Source organism: Peromyscus californicus, unplaced genomic scaffold, assembly GCF_007827085.1.
Source record: "Peromyscus californicus insignis strain IS unplaced genomic scaffold, ASM782708v3 Scaffold_17__1_contigs__length_78620276, whole genome shotgun sequence".
Taxonomy (NCBI): domain Eukaryota; kingdom Metazoa; phylum Chordata; class Mammalia; order Rodentia; family Cricetidae; genus Peromyscus; species Peromyscus californicus.
In genome coordinates, this window is record NW_026294469.1 from 70,591,703 (window position 1) to 70,608,794 (window position 17,092).

The window sequence follows — 17,092 nt, forward strand, 5'->3', positions numbered from 1 at the left end:
TGTGCTAGATATTGACAGTGTAGTAGGAAAAATGTCCGCGGTGCATGTACTTCCTGTTAGAAGAGACATTCATCTGCAGTGCTGTTCTCTCGAGAAACATTATCAGTTTATCACTGATCTATGGTCTATATCCAGTTACTTTAATTTACAAGGTGAAGTAAATGCTGGGTGTCACTTTTCTCTGCACCAAGGGACAATGAAGCATCAGTCATTGTAAAGATCATTGTTCCCTTGGAAACTCGTTCAAAGAAAGATGGAGAGACATGAAAAGTCTATCATAAAAAGATAAATCAATGCTCAACTTTAAGAGGAAATGTGATATATATATATATATATATGTGTGTGTGTGTGTGTGTGTGTGTGTGTGTGTGTGTGTGTGTGTGTGATATCTATCTATATAGATAGATATAGATATAACATATATATGACTGAGAAATTACATTCAGAACCATAAGGAGGCAAAACATTCATTTAACAAAATGGACAAAACGATGAAACAGACACTTGAGAAAAGTAAAGAAGAGACCACGAGTATAAAAATGTATTCATGGTAATGTTTCCTAAGGGAAACACAAATCACACTGGGCTGATATAGTACCACACATACTCCTGTGCACAGCATGTGGGGCTGCAAAGCCCCGATGTGGACAAGACCAGCTGGTAATTTGCTACAAGGTTCAACAGGCCTGTGACATAGTATCCCATATGTTCCTCTTAGGGATTCACCTGTGGTGTGATATCTAATGTGTTCCTCTTAGGGATTCACCTGTGGTGTGATATCCAATGTGTTCCTCTTAGGGATTCACCTGTGGTGTGATATCCAATGTGATCCTCTTAGGGATTCACCTGTGGTGTGATATCCAATGTGTTCCTCTTAGGGATTCACCTGTGGTGTGATATCCAATGTGTTCCTCTTAGGGATTCACCTGTGGTGTGATATCCAATGTGATCCTCTTAGGGATTCACCTGTGGTGTGATATCCAATGTGATCCTCTTAGGGATTCACCTGTGGTGTGATATCTAATGTGTTCCTCTTAGGGATTCACCTGTAGTGTGATATCCAATGTGATCCTCTTAGGAATTCACCTGTGGTGTGATATCCAATGTGTTCCTCTTAGGGATTTACTAAAATAAAAAATAAGCAAGCACAAATGAATGCGGTTCATGGCACCCCCAATTACAATAACAAAATCTGGCATTTGCTGACCTGTCTATGGCTATAAGATGAGAAGGTTGTGACTGACCTGATTGTTGTCTCTCTTTCCAAGGCAATGCCATTTATCTGTCAATCTGAGTGAAGAATACACACAGGCACCAATAGGGATAAAACTCAAAGCCATTTGGGCCATGGAAGACTCCAGACACAAAGAACTGAATTATATTATTCTATTCATGTATGTAGTTTTGTGTGTGTGCATGAAAGTGCAGTTTATGTTTATGCAGAAACATAGGTGTGTGTGTGTGTGTGTGTGTGTGTGTGTGTGTGTGTTGAGGTCGGCCTCCAATATCATGTCTCAGGCACCATCCACCTTGTTTTTTGAAACAGGTTTTCTCATTGGCCTGGAACACGCCAAGTAGGTCAGGCTGGCTGGCCAGCAAGCCCCAGGGACCCACCTGTCTCCCACTCAGACACTTACATATGATTTTTGAAATGAAAGTTACAGAACACAGACAGCTATGGTCATCAGGGAGAGTTAGGGTATTTACAAGATGCTCCATATCCTAATGTTGGCAATTTCACATTTTGTGCATTTATCAGGCTTCAAGTGTCCACTTGATATGGGATATGGGGGCCTTTGCTGAAGGTAAACACCCAGCAGTGCTGCTTCCCACAGAGGAAGCAGCAGCTAGGCTAGCCTGAGGCCTTTCCCTCCAGGCCTCATCCTTCTCACCATGGCAGCCATCTACCTCATGCTACAGGACAGGAGATATTTCTTTTTCTTTTTTTTTTTTAAGTAGCAGCTATGGATAAAATTGGCAAAATGTTGCTGGTTTTAAGGATAGACAATAGGCACACAGCTTGTCTCAGACTCATCTCTGTTATTCTAACTTTGTTTTTCCACCCATATGACAAAACGTTTGATGGCCCTGATTCCAGTCCCCAACTCTCTCATGGGTGACTATGAAGTCCTCTCACTGAAGAGAACTCCCTGATTTCCTAACTTGGAGTGTCATCTGTGTCTAGCTTGGCCACTGGCCTGTAAGCTCTGTAAGTGGATAAGACACAGGTATCTGTAAAAGCAGCTGCCTGGATCCCTGTTACCTTGTCCTTCATCTGGGGCACAAGTGTGCTCTGCCAGCCTCGGATGCCAGCAGGGACCTTCTGCCGACCCCCCCATGCTGGTGTGAGCCTTAGAGCTCAGCCTGCCAATGGCACGGAGAGTTCCGAGCTGAAGCCTTGAACACATGCAAAAGTGTCTCACCCAATTTCAGCTTCAGGTGCTGGATAGAATTCCTATATCACTCTGTTGCTCAGATATAACACTCTAACCAAAAGCAACTTGCAGGAGGAAGAGTTTATCTAAGCATACAGTTCCAGGTCACTTACAGTCCACCAGGAAGTCAAGGTAGGAACTTGAAGAGGCTAGTCCCATCATATCCACAGTGAAGAGCAGAGAGAGGTGAACGCATACATGCCCAGTGTCCGATAGTCTTCACTGTTTCTATATGGTTCCAGGTCCCAAACCAGAGAATGGTACCATCCACAGTGAGTTGGGTCTTCCCACATGCATGAACTAAATCAAGACAACCTCCCCAGACATGCCCATAAGCCGTTCTGATCCATGCAGTCCCTTAGTGAGACTCTCTTCCCAGGTGACTGTAGCTAGGGTCCACTTGGCAATTCAAGCCAACTTTCACAGACAGTGTCTGAGAATCCAAGTATACGCTCAAGGTATGAAAGTAGAGTTGGGATGATTTACAGTCAGGAGTCACAACCTCACACTATGTGCATTTCTAGGTCAACTTAATTATAGGAATCGGTGATCCCTGTGACTCAGAAACTGAATTTCTCAATTTCCAATGGTTTCAAGAACAGTGGCTTTCTGGAGCCATGTCAGCTACAGGGAGTCTGAGTGTATCTCTTTGACTTATTAATGCTTACAGACATGGAACAGGATTACCAGTAATGCAGATGACTTTCCCCCCACTTTACACGTTTTTAAAATACGTAACCATATAGGAGATAGAGCTGATCTCTTTACTGTTTACTTTATACATGTATACAGCGTACATTGATCATATCCACCTGCCAGCACCCCTTACCACATCTTCCTCCCAACTTCTTTTCCTCTAATTCATTTATTTAATGTGACCAAGTAACAGTAAAATATAGATGTAGGTGTTTCCACCAGAAGCAGTGGTAAGGAACTTGGGAGTTCACGTCTCCATCCCGTACACTGCTCCGTCAGGAAGCAACGTGAGCACTGTTCTGTATTATGTTCCTTACAACCCTCAGGAAATGTGTCCTATGTTCTGTAAGCTTGCTCCTGCAATCTGTATAGAGGCAGCAATTTGTGAGTGATCGCTAGACACCGACCACAGCACTCATCCTAACATCCACCCTGGTCCCAGGGCTCAATAATGTCCACCCTGAGGCCAAGGATTAACACAGGACTCACCCTAACACCCACTCAACCCTGGATGTTAGACGGGATGAGCATGAGTTTTTGGGCTTATCACCTTATGAAAAAATAACCAAGTGTGCGCACCTCGGCCCCGGCAACGTGCTTTGTAGCTGTGCCTCTTGTCTTCCTACTTGCGTGACTGTGTGTGCAGGAGTGAGGACTTCAGCTACTCTGAAAAGCTCTCTCAGTCTCCCAGAGTCAGGTGATGCACAGGGGACACTCTGTCCTCTCTGCCTGGGGTAAGCACAGGCTAAAGGTGTGGGGGGTCTGGGGACCTGCACACTGGTAGCAGGAGTCTCTTAGGAATCACAGCCCTGTTCCCTTCCCAGGCCACCAGACTTGTCCAGAAGTTGAACCTCATCCAGCAAGGGATAGCAGCTGTGAGGCACAAGAGAGGGTAGTTATAGCTGTCCCCAGGCTGCAGGCACTCCTGATCCCATTTAATCCCTGAAGAAACCCTCCCCCTGGTCTAGTATTGTATTGTTATCTACATCTCTACTTCTGTGACTCATCTGAGGCTTAAATGAAACAACAGTGAGTCAGACCGGAATCATCCGGGTGCCTGGTACCATGTCAGTAGTTATAAGACTGTATGGCTTGCATTCATTTCTTAAACAAGGTATTTTATTTAAAAGAATGAAGATCAAATATAACCCCAAGTCATTTTCAATATCCTGTAATAAAAACTTTAATAAAAGAACCTCCAGTCTCCTGCAATCTAAACTCCTACTCTGACATGTAATTGTAAACTATGCAGACTCAAGGCTCTAGTCCAGAGCAGTAAACACCTGTTTCTTCTGTGCTCAGGATCAGCTGCGGTACCACAGAAGGCCAGAAGGGAGCAGTAATGACACACAATGGAGCTCAAGGTTCTGCAGAGTGGTGGCTCCCCTTTGCAGTGCGCGGTCCCTGGTGTGCCTGCTGCTTCAATGCCAGAGTGTGGGAACAGAGCACACTCATTGAATTCAAAGGCAATGAAAGGTTGCCTTTTTCCACGTGCAGAGTCGCTCCTATATAGACATATTCCGTCCATCAATAACGTGAGACAAGGGGTAACAGTGGCTAAATTGGGGACAGATTATGAGTTTTTTCAGGATGCTGGGGGATGGCTCAGTGGTAGAAGACTTCCCTGGCATGGGCAAAATAGCTAGCTCACTGATAGAGGGTTTGCCTGATATGGGCAAGACCTTGGCTTCAGCTTCCAATTCTACAAAGAAAAAAAACAATTCCTCTAAATACAGTAATTCAAATAAACATTTTAGATCAACATAGGAAGTTTTAAATTGTATTGCATATTTGTTTTTATGATTTAACTTTGCCTAACTGTCTTCCTGGTAAAATATGCATAATGTTCAAAGCAGCACGTATATTTATGATGCAACAGGAAAGGAATAATATCCAGGATTCACAGCCAAGGCCCAGGGAGGTGATTGCATTAACTAAAGTGGTACCCAGGAGCGGAACATCTGGGCTGGAAGGCAAACAGATCTACTGCTTCTGGGCTGACCATCTCCACGGCCCTTCAGAGCACAGCCGCTCTCTCTGATGATGGGCTCAGACTCCTCCTTTAAGATGCCTTATCAGAAGTGCACCAGGACATGCCAGCCATGGGCACAATGGACAGGAACCACACTTGCAGAAAGGGTAGAAGGGCAGGCAGAGAGTCCTAACTGAGGGTCGAGTGCACCACACTTGGGAGTGAGCCCACTGCCTTCCACAGATCACCTGTACTCACTTACCCGGTGGGGGGAAGCAGTCATGACCCCTGTAACTACAGAGTTAGAGAGTCCACCTCTATAACTGGTTCACAGAGTGGAGACTGATGGAGCTATGGGGAAAAGAGAAAGGTAGCCCCGTAGAGACGACACAAGGGATGAAAATTGAATTCTGTGACAATAATGTTCAAACTCCTAAGTAGTTCTTTTACTCTTTTGTTATTTATATACATCTGTGTTTTGTCTGAATGTATGTCTGTACGCCACATGTATACAGTATCATAAGAGGGCATGGGATCCCTGGGACTGGAGTTACAGACAGTTGTGAGTTGTGATGTGAGAGCCAGTGTTCTTAACTGCTGAGCCATCTTTCTGGACCCAAAGACATATATTAAAGGTTTATTTTATTTATTTTATTTATCTCACTATGTACCTTTGGCTGACATGGAGCTCTCTATGTGGACCAGCCAGGCCCCGAACTCCCAAAGACCCATCTGCCTCAGCCTCTGAGTTCTGGGATTAAAGGTCCCAAGTGTTTATTAAGGAACTACTAAATGTCGGCAGTTTATAAAACACTGGGGACAAAGCATGGGGACTGCTGTGCTGGTGAGTCACTGGTGCTAGAAATGCAAGGGACATCGGCTTGGGAAACGCAAGTACACGTCACAAGCCTTCACACAGAGCCTCTTGGTGTACCTTAGGGTGAGAGTACTTCTTGAAAAACTACAGTGGAGTCCAAGTTTGGGGGATGTTAGGGTTTCCTAACCACGACGTGTAACTTTCAAAGTGAATGCATTTATTTTTTTAAAGGAAATAGTTATGAAGATAAAATTGAGGGCCAGTGAGACGTCTCAGAGGGTACAGGTGTTTGTAGCCAAGAACCAAGACTGAAGGCCTGAGTCCAATCCCCAGAACCCACAGTGGAAAGAGAGAACTCTCTCTAGCAAGTAGTCCTCTGACCTCTACCTATGTGTCATGATTTGTTCAAAAATTGAACAAAATTAACATGAAAAATACGTTTTTCTAAAATTGCCCTAATTGGAAACTTCTATAGGTAAGTGAAGGTTGACAGCTCAGGACTTGGCCTTCCCTGTTTTGACCCTACCTCAAGAGGAGAGTCCATCAGGAAGGATGCTGCTTGGTCCATTAGTATGAGAGGTAAAAGCCAATGGCCATGGTCTTTACTTCCTCACTTCTGCCTGATTCCTTGTCTTGGGATGATTTTCTCTGAGCTGATGCAGATTTTCCTTTTTGGTCTTTGATTTTATAAGTTTACCGTCATCAAAGGTTTGCATTTAGAGTCTGTCAGGTAAGACCTCGGTGGGGCTGTTGTTGTTGACTGCTGTTGAAAACCTGGCTGTAGTTTTTATTTGTTTCATGATAATAATTTGCAAAGGTAAAGGTTTGCCAAGTTCAGCATCATGGGAAAAGAGCATTTTCACAGAATTTCAACCCAAGAATGAGTCATTGGGAAATTCAGAACTCACAGTCCCTTTCCCGCTTTCTTTCATCTGTATATGAGGGTTTAAATGTATGTGGGCATATGTGTGTGCAGTGAGTGTGCACATGTGTGTGCCTAGGGAGCCCTGCGCTTAATGTCAGGTCCTTGATCACTCTCTCCTCATCAACTAAAGCAAGGTCTTGAAACTGAACACAGAGCTGTCCGATTGCGATTGGTCTGCTGGCCAGCTTGCCCCAGGAATGCTGTCTCTGTCTTCACAGACCTGGAATGATGAGTGAGCTGCGGTGTACTCCTAGGATTTACAGGGGTTCTGGGAATCTGATCTCTGGTCCTCATGCTGGTACAGCAAGAACATTAACCATCAGCATATCTCTCCATCCTTGGAGCTTATAATTCTTAATCCAACAAATTAGATCCAAACAAACTTAATGTTCATCGGACAAAGACAGATGTTGAGGTTGTCAAGATGCACACATGCAGGCATGCACATACACTGGATCACAATGTTTGTGGGACAAAGACAGATGTTGAGGTTGTTAAGATACGCACATGTAGGCATGCACATACACTGTATCACAATGTTTGTGTGATAAAGATGATGTTGAACTGTAAAGAAAAGTCTTTGGTATATCAATGCATTTTCTCTCTTTGCCTATTATCCATCAGTGAGGTGATAGTGTTTTCCCCAAAATATTGTGCACCCTAATAAACTTATCTGGGGTCAGAGAACAGAACAGCCACTAGATATAGAGGTCAGAAAATGGTAGCACACTCCTTTAATCCTATCACTTGGGAGGCAGAGATCCACCTGGATCTCTGTGAGTTTAAAGCCGCACTGGAAACAGCCAGGCATGGTGACTCACGCCTTTAATCCCAGGAAGTGATGGCAGAAAGCAGAAAGGTATATAAAGTGTGAAAACCAGGTTGGTTAAGAACTAGAGCTGGTTAAACTTTTAGGCTTTTGAGCAGCAGTTCAGCTAAGATCCATTTGGATAAGGACTCAGAGGCTTCCAGTCTGAGGAAACAGGATCAGCTGAGGAACTGGCAAGGTGAGGTGGCTGTGGCTTGCTCTGCTTCTCTGATCTTCCAGCATTCACCCCAATACCTGGCTCTGGGTTTGTTTGTTTTTTTTTATTAATAAGAACTTTTAAGATTCGTGCTACACATCAGCAAGCAAATTCAGGTAAGTTTGAATATTTCAAGAATTTGCTTTGTAAATCAACCACAGTTTCTTATAGTTGCCTAGAACATCTTTACAGGTGAACCCTCTAAATGCAGCTGTCCTCTTGTCCTTGGGGGTCCTTAATTGAGTATTAGAGATATAATATGCCAAACTTTTTCTCCATGGCAACTGGATCACAATGACAAAAACCTTATAGTAAAGATGAAGAAACAGGTAGGTGGGCTCCAAGTCAGGAAATGCTGAACTGTCTAAATTCTATAACGCAAGTGTACTCTGGCACATACCAGCATGGGGAGACTCCCGCTAATGTGCTCATTCTTCATTAGAAATATTAAATTGGACATGTATCTATCCCAATGTGAATGAGTTCAAGTTGAGAAGACCTATAATTTTGCAGCAGATAAATTAATGAGACATTTAATAAGACAATTATTTGATTTATTTTTGCCATATAAAAGTCAGTGGCCAAAAGATCATTTTGGCCACCAAATATTCAATATTTTGCTATAAAAATAGACCAAAGCCAACTCTAGCCAACTCTACCTTTGTGAACCAATGAGTCTATTGAGGTTATTCATAGGAGTGTGGGTGATTCAAAGGCAGCTCCATCATCCAAAATCCCATCCCAGTATAGGTTGCACTCATGAAAGCTGCATCCCCAAAATTTCCTTGCACGATTTGCAGATGGCTTCACTGAAGAGTCTCTTGCTCCTCAGCAGTCATCCACTGCTTATAGAACATTAGAGAGACGCCTTGCTGTGCCACATAAGGTTCTGAGATATGGGAAGGTCCCTCCTCCCTCAAGGGTGGATTGTCTCAATCCAGAGAAAATAGCTACACAGCAGCCTTGGTTTACATACAGTCAAGAACTTTCAGCACTAGGTGGATACATAGAAGAATATACTTGTGTGTTTCTTGTTCTGATGATAAATGATAATACAGAAAGAAGCATGATAATACAGAAAGAAGCATTTTAAGGTATCTTGCTCTGATTTGTTTAGATATATATCTTTTTAAAAAATATAAAAACTGTAAATTGCATCCTTTTAGTTGACTTAAAACCTTCTTTTTGGGGGGAGGGGTTCAGCTTTATTTTTATTTTTTTATTATTAAGAAATTTTCTATTCATTTTACATACCAACCACAGATCCCCTCCTCTCCCTCCTCCCACCCTCCAGCCTTCCCCCTCATCCTTACCCCCCATTCCCACCTCCTTCAAGGCAAGGCCTCCTGTGGGGAGTCAGTAGAGCCTGATACACTCAGTTGAGGCAGATCCAAGTCCCTCCCTCTGCACCAAGGCAATGAAAGGTGTCCCACCATAGGCAGTGGGCTCCAAAAAGCCCTCTCATGCCCTAGGGATAGATCCTGATCCCACTGCCAGGGAGCCCCTTAACCAGATCAAGCTACATAATTTTCTTGCCTATCCAGAGGGCCTGGTCCAGTACCGTGGGGGCTCCACAGCTATTGGTCCACAGTTCATGAGTTCCCACTAGTTTGGTTTGCTTGTCTCTGTATGTTTCTTCATCATGATCTTGATGCCCCTTGCTCATAGAATCTCTCTTCTCTTTTTTCAGCTGGACTCCTAGAGCTCGGCCTGGTGCTTGGCTGTAGATCTCTGGATCTGCTTCCATCCATTACTGGATTAAGGCTCATGTTTTTCCTTCTGAGTCTGGGTTACCTTACTCAGGATGGATTTTCTAGTTCTATCCATTTGCCTGCAAATTTCATGATGTCATTGTTTTTTACTGCTGGGTAGTATTCCATTGTGTGTATGTGCCAGTTTCTTTATTCATTCTTCAGTTGAAAGGTATCTAGGTTGTTTCCAGGTTCTGGTTATTATGAACAATGCTGCTATGAACATAGTTGAGTATGTATCCTTGTAATATGATTGAGCTTTCCTCGGGTATGTGCCCAAGAGTGGCATTTCTGAGTCCTGAGGCAGATTGACTCTCAATTTTCTGAGAAACTGCCATACTGATTTCCAAAGTAGCTGTACAATTTTGCACTCCCAACAACAGTAGAGGAGTGTTCCCCTTGCTCCACATCCTCTCCAACAAAAGCTGTTATTAATATTTTTGATCATGGCCATTCTGACAGGTGTAAGATGATATCTCAGTGTCATTTTGATTTGCATTTCCCTGATGACGAAAGGTGTTGAGCAATTCCTTAAATGTCTTTTGGCCGCTTGAGATTCTTTTGTTGAGAATTTTCTGTTTAACCCTGTAGCCTATTTTTTAATTGGATTGTTTGGTATTTTGATGTCTGGTTTCTTGAGTTCTTTATGTATTTTGGAGATCAGCTCTCTGTCAGATGTGGGGTTGGTGAAGATCTTTTCCAATTCTGTAGGCTGTCATTTGTGTACAATAAAGCAACCTCTGGAGGCATTACCATCCCTGACCTCAAGCTCTACTATAGAGCTATAGTAATAAAAACAGCTTAGTACTGGCATAAAAATTGACATGTGGACAAATGGAATCAAACTGAAGAACCTGACATTAATCCATACACTGTAGCATGAATCTTAAAGAGTTCTTATTAATAAAATCAAACCCGAGGCCAGTTATTGGGATCAATGCTGGTAGATCAGAGAGACAGAACAAGCCACAGCTATCTCACCTTGCCGGATCCTCAGATGGTCTTGTCTCCTCAGACTGGAGGCCTCTAAGTCCTCATTCAGAATGGGTCTCAGCTGAATTGCTGCTCGAAAGCCTGAACGCTTAACCAGCCAAATGCTTAACCAGCTAAATGCTTCTAGTTTCTGGCCCTCACGCCTTATAAACCTTTCTGCTTTCTACCACCACTCCCTGGGATTAAAGGCTGCTTTCTGGGATGAAAGGCATGAGTCACCATGCCTGGTTGTTTCCAATGCATCCTTGAACTCACAGAGATCCAGAGGGATTTCTGTCTCTGGAATGCTAGGATTAAAGGCGTGTGCTAATATTTTCTAGCCTAAGTATCTTGTGGCTTTTCTGTTCTCTGACCCCAGATAAGTTTATTAAGGTACACAGTATTTTGGGGAACACAATACCACCACAATACACCTATGAACACCTGATTTTTGACAAAGAAACCCAAACTGTACAATGGAAAAGAGAAAGCATCTTCAACAAATGGTGCTGGCATAACTGGGTGTCAACATGTGGAAGACTGCAAATAGATCTCCATGCACAAAATTCAAGTCCAAGTGGATCAAAGATCTCAGCATAAATGCAGTTACTCTGAACTTGATAGAAGAGAAAGTAGGAAGTAGTCTTGAATGCATTTGTACAGGAGACCACTTCCTAAATATAACACCAGTAGCACAGACAGTGAGAGCAACAATTAATAAATGGGATCTCCTGAAACTGAGAAGCTTTTTTAAGGTAAAGGACACAGTCAATAAGACAGCACCTTCTTTTATCCTCACTTTTGACATCACAGTTTAGATAATAAATGGTCCAGTTGCCATGGTTACAGGGCAACAGTCCTACTTCAAATGAGGATTGTTCTTTCCTTGCTATATTTGCTGTGTCATGCTTCCATAAAGCACTCCCATGTTGAAGATTGACTGATCAGGGAGTAATTTAGATGATCTCCAGTCAAGCGATCATAGTACATTAAGGATCGCAAATACATAATAAATAGCATCATGTGAAAAGGAAATCCAAATGGAAATGAGATGTCCTCCAAGAAAATGCACTATTCATGCTTAACCCTATTCCTCCCTCTGAGCACAAATGCTAACCCTGAGCAGTGTGAAAGAGCCCTGGCCCATCAGCAGAGACAAAGAGGGAACCCAGAGCACTCTCACCTCACTTCGCAGTAATGAGGCAGTCCTTGGGCATCTCTTAGTAGAGAAGCATCATAGGAAGGTGGCTGAAGCAGGCTCACATGTGGTAGGTAAGGTCCAGAGTCCTAGGATATCATTCCCCAAATATCCAGCCTGCAGTGGAAATCACTCACCACCCCTAAAGGCAGAAGACCACTGAGCAAACAAAAAGATAATTAGTAGATGGCGAGGTCAAGATCAAGGCATAGGGATGGAGAGATGGCTCAGTCATTACAAGAGTGCACCTCCTTTATAGAAGACCTAAATTTGGATTCTAGTACATCCATCAGGTGATTGCAACTGCCTGTAACTCCAGCTCCAGTGGGATCATAGCCCTCTTCTGGACTCTGCAGGTGATGGAAGGCCTTGCCGGTCAGATGTTGCAGTCTATCATGGCCTGACAGCTTTCTCTAAAGCTCAACAGCATGAGGACTCCCTCTCCCCACAGCAAGATTTCTTGTTCTCTACCTGCCCTTATCTGGAGACTATCTCCAAGCCCGGAGGACAGACCTTATCTGAAAGCTGTCTGTGAGCCTGGATGCTTGATTTATCTGTAGGGTGACCCTTGGCACAGTTTCCTGCTAGAAGCCTTTCCCACCGCTGCACATGTGACAACTAGGGCTTGTACTAAGAGCTTTACTACAGGACCCTGCTGCCACATATGAAGCCTTATGATAGGAGTGTGCCACTTAATGCAGATTAGGGCTTGTCCCCAAGCTCCCCAACCCTATATATTTTCTGTGCTCTGTAATAAAGTTGAACTGATTCATCAAAGCCACCTCCTAGAGAGCTGTCTCCACTGTACCCACAGTCATCTGAACCCTGTTCTCTGCTTCTGCTCCTTCCACCCTCATGGACCAATGCACCAACAATCAGGAGTAAGAAGCAGAACCACATGCAGGCACCTGTACATATTCACACACCAACACACACAATCAAAAAAATAAAATAAGTCTTTTGGGAAAAAAGAATCAAGATGCTAGACTAAAGCAAAGCAGCCTCACAGCAATGCTTCAAGGAGACACTGCAGCATGGATAAAACATAAATCCTCATCAAAGGAATTCAAATACCAGGACCATAATGGGAGATGTGAGGAGCCAAGGTCACAGTTCAGAACTGAAGCTCTAGATCATGCAGTTAGTTAGGGTCTCTTCAACAGTGGTCGTTGTCGAGGTAAACATGGTCATTGCTTAGTTCAGTGTCGCTAACATTGAACAAGCATATAGGCCCACAGGTCTCTGATTTTCTATAAAATCTCCACACTGAAGCAAAGGATGTTCATAAAAGGCATTGCTGCCTGGTAGGGCAGAGCAGGCATCATGGCTGATTCAGAGTCTGCTTTCATCTTCTGCACATGTAATCACCAGCCTTCCAAATGGCTTTCACACTTTCCAATCTCACCCTCAACTCTTCATTTTCTCATCTTTGATTCTTGCAATAGCATATTTAGCACCTACGAGTATACACTGTCAGGCTGAAAAAGATGTTTGCATCTTGTTATGAATTTCTGAATATGATAATAGCCAGCTAATTCATTTCTGCTTCCAGAGAAATCCACTGTATTTACTCAGCTCTGATTTGGACTTGAGATCCCCCAATTAAGCATATTGATGTCCCAGCTTCCAAAAAAATAAGCAACTTCCATTTGTTAGGGATTTGGATTCTCTTTAAAGATTTATTCAGGTCATGGTCAAAAACACCTAAGTCAGAGAAGGGCACAGTCATCAACACATAGGGTCTCAGGTGAAGAGACTGAGATGCACATCTTGTATCTGCCGAGAGTTATATCAAATAGTGGCTAATACTGTCACCTTGAAAGGATGAACTAGGAGACAAGCTTCTGGGCATGCCTGTGAGGGATCATCTTGGTTATGTCAAGACCCTTTGGTTGACAGTACCATTCCACAGGCCCAGATCCCAGACCAAATAAAAGGAGAAGGTGGCCTGAACACCAACATTCGCACCCTCTCTACTCTACAATGTGATCAGCTGCCTCAAGCTAGTTCCACTAGGACTTCTCTACCCCGATGAGCTGTACCCCTAGACTATGAACCAGAATAAATGCTTCCTTCCTTATATTGCTTTTGTTGGGCATTTTGTTTCAGCAACAAGAAAAGTTGTTTAGATTTCAGGGTATCACTTTTCACCAAACTCTGATACTTCCTACCCTTACTTGATCTATTAGCTATGTGTCAAGACCCCACAGGATGTATATTTCACCCTAAATATATGGGATGACCCTTGTCTCAGTTACTTTTCTACTGCTATGAGGGAACATCATGATTGACACAACTTATAAAAGAAAGAATTTAATTGAGCTTACCATTTCAGGAGATTAGAATCCTTGATGGAAGAGCAAAGGCCTAGAGGTAGGACTTGCTGAGAGCTCACATCTTGTTCCATAAACAAGAGGCAGGGATAGCTAACTGGCCATGGCATTAGTCTTTTGAAACCTCAAGTCTTCCTCCAGTGACACACCCACAAGGCCACCCCTCCAAATCCTTCCCAAACAGTTCCACTAACTGTGGACCAAGTATTCAAACATGCAAGTCTATGGGGGACATTCTCACTCAACCCATCACAACCCATATCCCCCATTTGTGTTTATTATACCATATCCATCTCTTTAAACTGCTTTTAAAGTCTAGTTCAAAGTCCACTTCATTCATAACGTCTCCCCAGGGCCTTTGTACCTGAATCATATACATCAATGTCAAAGGAAGTCATTGGGCCATGTATTTAAAATATGGGGTATTTTGTTATTTTATTCAACTTACATTTATATCCTATTTGTTAGGTTTTTAAAAAACTTTTTCTCAGCATGGATGTCCCTGAAATTTCTTTGAATTTGCTAAATGACTGTAATTCATAATACAGGCACGCAGAAGACAGTTGCTAAGTTATTGATTTCACTCAGCATGGGAATGAAAGTCTTCTCAGTAGAAACGCAAGCTATTAACAAGTTATAATATATTTACTTTAAGAATGTCTGCTCTAAGATCTCATAAGCTGAGGTAAAAATATGATCCAATTCTCAAGAAGAAGACCAATAAGTGCTCTTAGCTACTAAGTCATCTCTCCAGCCCTTCAAAAGTATAATTATTTAGAATTAAATATAAGGTAACCTTTGAACCACAATGCTACTCTTGGAAGTCAAGCTGTGGACAATCTTACCCAGAGTTACTGTAGGAGGAGTCTCTGGTAGATGCTTCTGGGAAAGTCAATATATTAGATACAATGAAGTTACCAGTATTCACATTATCACTTGTTTTAGAGAAGGGTACTTCCAAAGGGCAGAACTAAATTCCAAGAGAACCCCTGAACTTGTCAGGGTCCTCCAACAATTTTTTTTTGAGACCAGGCTAGCCTCGAATTCACAGAAATCCATCAGACTCTGCCTCCTGATTACTGGGATTAAAGGTGTGTACCTCCACCGCCCCCTCCAACAATTCTTAACATGTTGGACTTAGAAAAGCTGCCCTCTGAGGACCTCCAGGAGCATGAAAGAATAAAGGACATTGGTCCTGATAGTCACCCGTTCAGCTTTCTCCAGAGGAAATTAGAACTAACTTGCCTTCTCAGATGACCCATGTTCCTGGGCAAATGGGAGCACCATAGGGAAACTGGAGTCTTGTTTGATTATCTTCTACACACAATCATGGAGGCATTGGGTGAAAAATAGGCCTGGTATTGAAAAGGATGAATAATGCAATGAAACAATTGGGAATACCCATGATTCTGAGCAGAAGCAATAGTAGCCGGGGCAGGGCTTTGAAAAGCATCCACACAAAAACGATGGCTTCAGACCTGCAAAGCCAAGACAGGAGAATGGAGACATAGACAGGAGAATGGAGACATATGCACATGTGAGGTTTGTGTTATTGGAAATAATTTCTAAGGTTTTGACAAGTAGGTAAGTGAAAAAGTTACCTAAACTAATGTGAGTTTAGAAAATACAGATCAGTATGAAAGGAGCCCTCAGTGACCCCATGCATTTCAATGAGTCGACTCCAAGGGTGCACAGGGAGTAAATGAATCACTGCAGCAGTGGAAATACAACTTCACGACACTGCACCTGTGACTCCCAAGTCTTGCCTTCTACCACGTTTCTGGTACAAGCATGCTCTTCAGAGCATCTGCCATGGAGATGAGCCCACGGGATGGAGGTGGGCCAGGCACCAAGTGTTCAGAAGGGTGGAGAACAAAGAGTCTGGGTTGTTTTGCCATTTTCTAGCACCTTTCTTCCTTCCCTGTTTGACTAACTTTCAGTCAAATGAGTCGTGTGGATGCTTGTTGGTCTGCATTTGGTTCAGTACGCACTTTCCCATCTTTGTGCCTCCCCTTCTTGTCTCCAGGGTAAGCAGTAACTCCATTAGTTCCACCCTCCTAGCTCTTTATTACCTAGCTCTTGTCTGAACACTCAGAGGAATATACGGTTGGTGAACTGAATTGGACATTTCTTCAGCAATGTGATTGGGTCCATAGGCTGCCATCACAGGAGAAGAGACAAAGGTCCTGTGTGGAAAGGATGCAAAACCCAACAGGACTGCTTGCTTCTGAGGCCTAGAAAGAAAAACACAAGAGTGCTAATAGACAGGTCAGTGTCTGCTTTGGTCCTAGTCTGAATTTTCACTCTACACATGCAAAATGAGTAAGACTGTAAGGTAGGCGACACGGATCCCGTACACGCCATGGCAGGGGGAGAAAAGAAGCGAGCCTGAGGAACTGGAAACTGGCCATGGCTTTGCTCCTGTCCATCATCTCTGTCAGAACGATGTTGGCAGGGGAGGACCAGGGCTAAGAGACTTGCAGAAGCTGGCGCCAGCAAATGGGCACAGGCTGCCCAAAAATAGTCAAGAAGCTGTTAGTACCCAAGGCCCTAGGCAAATGGAAAGAAATGGATCTGTGAGGCTCCAGGATCACCACTGTCCCCTCTGCAACCAAGGCGGGCCTGGCCCGCACTCACCTGCCTCTCAAATCCTTCCATATTCCTTATTTTTTAGCTGTACTCCCATGTGTAGTCATACCCCTAGAAACTAGAAAAAATAATGCTTTTTTTTTTCACAAGCATTTTCGGTCCTTATGACTTTCACTGAAGGGCTCCTGTAAGAAAAGCTGAGTCTGTCCTCGTGAGGTGGCCAGGTTGGCCTCTACTCTTTACTGTGACCACTGGGCAGGCTGTTGTGATTGCTCCAGAAGGGCCTGTATATGGGGTGTAAAGGTCCTCATCCATCGTGTCCTTGGCAACCATGGAACTTAGGAAGAACACCCGAGAAGCAAGGTAATCACCATGTCTG